The following is a 4664-nucleotide window of genomic DNA, read 5'->3' as shown; positions in this document are numbered from 1 at the left end:
AAATTCCTACCCAGAAGTGGATATAACTGTGGGTAAGTATCTGAGATCTCTAAATGATCTTCTGGTTTAAATCCTAATCCAGAAGTGGATATAACTGGTAAGTATCAGATCTCTAAATGACCTCTGGTTTAAATCCTACCAGAAGTGGATATAACTGTGGATTTAAGTATCTGAGATCATCTAAATGACCTCTGGTTTAAATCCTACCCAGAAGTGGATATAACTGTGGTAAGTATCTGAGATCTCTAAATGATCTCTGGTTTAAATCCTACCCAGAAGTGGATATAACTGTGGTATTTAAGTATCTGAGATCTCTAAATGATCTCTGGTTTAAATCCTACCCAGAAGTGGATATAACTGTGGTAAGTATCTGAGATCTCTAAATGATCTCTGGTTTAAATCCTACCCAGAAGTGGATATAACTGTGGTAAGTATCTGAGATCTCTAAATGACCTCTGGTTTAAATCCTACCCAGAAGTGGATATAACTGTGGTAAGTATCTGAGATCTCTAAATGACCTGGATATAACTGGTTTAAATCCTACCCTACCAGAAGTGGATATAAACTGTGGTAAGTATTTGAGATCTCTAAATGACCTCTGGTTTAAATCCTACCAGACAGTGGATATAACTGTGGTAAGTATCTGAGATCTCTAAATGATCTCTGGTTTTAAATCCTACCCAGAAGTGGATATAAACTGTGTTATTTAAGTATCTGAGATCTCTAAATGACCTCTGGTTTTAAATCCTACCCAGAAGTGGATATAAATGTGGTAAGTATCTTAGATCTCTAAATGACTATGCGTTTAAATCTCTGGTTTAATAAATCCTACCTCTGGTTTAGAACTGGATATAACTGTGGTAAGTATCTTAGATCTCTAAATGACCTCTGGTTTAAATCCTACCCAGAAAGTGGATATAACTGTTGGTAAGTATCTGAGATCTCTAAATGACCTCTGGTTTTAAATCCTACCAAGAAGTGGATATTAACTGTGGTATTTAAGTATCTTTAGATCTCTAAATGACCTCTGGGTTTAAATCCTACCCAGAAGTGGTTTAAAATATAACTGTGGTAAGTATCTGAATCTCTAAAAATGACCTCTGCTTTAAATCCTACCCAGAAAGTGATATAACTTGTGGTAAATATCCTGAGATCTCTAAATGACCTCTGGTTTAAATCCTACCCAGAAGTGGATATAACTGGTGGTATTTAAGTAAATTGAGATCTCTAAATGACCTCTGGTTTAAATCCTACCCAAAGTGAGGATGGATATAACTGTGGTAAGTATCCTGAGATCTCTAAATGACCTCTGGTTTAAATCCTACCCAGAAGTGGATATAACTGTGGTAAGTATCTGAGATCTCTAAATGACCTCTGGTTTAAATCCTACAAGAAGTGGATATAACTGTGGTATGTTAAGTATTTGAGATCTCTAAATGACCTCCTGTTTAAATCCTACCCAAGAAGTGGATTATAACTGTGGTAAGAGTATCTGATCTCTAAATGACCCTCTGGTTTAAATCCTACCCAGAAGTGGATATAACTGTGGTAATGTACGTATCAGATCTCCTAAATGACCTCTGGTTTAAATCCTACCCAGAAGTGGATATAACTGTGGTAAGTATCTGAGATCTCTAAATGACCTCTGGTTTAAATCCTACCCAGAAGTGGATATAACTGTGGTAAGTATCTGAGATCTCTAAATGATCTCTGGTTTAAATCCTACCCAGAAGTGGATATAACTGTGGTATTTAAGTATTTGAGATCTCTAAATGACCTCTGGTTTAAATCCTACCCAGAAGTGGATATAACTGTGGTAAGTATCAGATCTCTAAATGACCTCTGGTTTAAATCCTACCCAGAAGTGGATATAACTGTGGTAAGTATCTGAGATCTCTAAATGACCTCTGGTTTAAATCCTACCCAGAAGTGGATATAACTGTGGTAAGTATCTGAGATCTCTAAATGATCTCTGGTTTAAATCCTACCAGAAGTGGATATAACTGTGGTAAGTAAGTGATCTTGGTTTTAAATCCCTATCCAGAAGTGATAATAACTTTGGTAACGTGATATACTTAAATGATCTCTGGTTTAAATCCTATCCAGAAAAGGATATAACTGTGGTAAGTATTGCTCTAAATGACCTCTGCTTTAAATCTACCCAGAAGTGGATATAAACTGTGGTAAGTATCTGAGATCTCTAAATGACCTCTGGTTTAAATCTCTACCCAGAAGTGGATATAACTATTGGTAAGTTATCTTTATATCTCTAAATGATCTCTGGGTTTAAATCTCCTACCCAGAAAGTGGATATAACTGTGGTAAGTAAGTTTAGTATCTGAGATCTCTAAATGACCTCTGGTTTAAATCCTACCCCAGGAAGTGGATATAACTGTGGTAAGTATATTGAGATCTCTAAATGATCTCTGGTTTAAATCCTACCAGAAGTGGATTATAACTGTGGTAAAGTATCTGAGATCTCTAAATGACCTCTGGTGTTTTTAAAATCCTACCCATGAAGTGGATATAATCTGTGTATTTAAGTATTTGAGATCTCTAAATGACCTCTGGTTTAAATCCTACCCAGATAGTGGATATAACTGGTGGTACGTATCGGAGATCTCTAAATGACTCTCTGGTTTAAATCCTAACCCAGAAGTGGATATAACTGTGTTTTTTAGTATTGAGATCTCTAAATGACTACTGGTTTAAATCTACCCAGAAGTGGGATATAATTGTGGTAAAGTATCGATCTCTAAATGACCTATGGTTTAAATCCTACCAGAAGTGAGATATAACTGTGGTATAGTATCTTAGATCTCTAAACTGACCTCTGGTTTAAATCCTACCAAGAAGTGGATATAACTGTGGTAAGTAAGTATCTGAGATCTCTAATGACCTTGCCTTTAAATCCTACAAGAAGTGGATATATAACTGTCTCTAAATGGACCTAATCCTACTCCAGTAGTGATCTGTGGTAAGTATTGAGATCTCTAAAATGACCTTCTGGTTTTAATCCTACCCAGAAGTGGATATAACTGTGGTAAGTATCTGAGATCTCTAAATGAACACCTCTGGTTTAAATCCTACTCCAGAAGTGGATATAACTTTGGTAAGTGGTTACTGATCTGTATGTGATCTCTGGTTTACATGTACACTACATATACCTGGTAAAGATGGTACTGATCTGTTTAATCCAAGACAACTGGAGAAAATGTATAAACTGTATCTAATGCTAGGTCTATGACCTGGTTACCTACCCAGAAGTAGCTATCAAAAACTGTCTCTTCATCAGTAAAGTGGAGAAGAAATGACCTGGTTTAAATAAATGTATACCCAGAAGTAGTATACCTGGTTACTGATCTGGTTATAGCCCAGAGACAGACTGAGACAGAGATGCTACATGTATACACTTGAAGAGTCCCTGGATTACTGATCTGTAGCCAGAGAACAGACTGGAGAAGAGATGCACATGTATACGCGTAGATACCTGTACGATCTATTAGCAGAGACAGTCGAGAAAGATCTACAGGTGATAGCACACTAGATACCCTGTTTACTGTTCTGTTAGCCAGAGACAGACTGGAGAAGAGATGCTACATGTATAAATCATCTGTTAGATACCTGGTTACTGATCTGTTAGCCAGAAGAACAGACTGGAGAAAGAGATATGCTACACATATATGACACTGGTAGATCACCGTGGTTACTGGATCAGATTTATAGTTAGCCAGAGACGACTCGGAGAAAATAGTGCGACACGTATACACTGGTAGAAATCCTGTTCACTGAGGGACTGCGATATCCAGAGACAGACACGTAGAAGAGGTGGCTTACAGTTATCACCTGGAGTTTTACTGGTTACGATTCTGTTATAGCCAGAGACAGACTGGATAAGAGATCTACATGGTATACCCTATGTAGATACACTGGTTTGCCTGATCAGGTTAGCCAGAGAAAGACGGAGAAGACGAGATGCCTAACAGGGATACACTAGTATGATACCGATACCTTCTTAATGACTCTTGTTAGCCAGTAACAGACTAGAGAGAAGAGGATGCTACATGGTAAACACTATACGTTATAACCTGGGTTCTGATCTGTTTATGCCAGAGATCAGACTGGAGAAGCAGAAGCTAACATGGTTACACGATTGTTACCTGGTTTACTGATCTGTGTAGCCAGAGGACAGACTGGAGAATAGATGCTACATGTATAGCGCACTGTAGATACCTGGTTTCAACTGATCTGGTTATAAGCCAGTAAAGACAGACTGGAGAAGAGTTGCTACATGTATACACTGTAGAACCCTGGTTACTGATCTGTTTAGCCAGAGACAGACTGGAGAAGAGGTGCTACATGTATACACTCTGTAGATACCTGGTTACTGATCTGTTAGCCAGAGACAGACTGGAGAAGAGATGCTACATGTAATACACTGTAGATACCTGGTTAACTGATCTGTTATAGCCAGAGACAGACTGGAGAAGAGGTGCTACATGTATACACTGTAGATACCTGGTTACTGATCTGTTAGCCAGAGACAGACTGGAGAAGAGATGCTACATGTATACACTATAGATACCTGGTTACTGATCTGTTATAGCCAGAGACAGACTGGAGAAGAGATGCTACAATGTATAGCACTGTAGATACCTGGTTAA

This window comes from Argopecten irradians, chromosome 3 (genome assembly GCF_041381155.1).
Source record: "Argopecten irradians isolate NY chromosome 3, Ai_NY, whole genome shotgun sequence".
NCBI classification, from domain to species: Eukaryota; Metazoa; Mollusca; class Bivalvia; order Pectinida; family Pectinidae; genus Argopecten; species Argopecten irradians.
Note: the sequence above shows the minus strand (reverse complement) of the source record.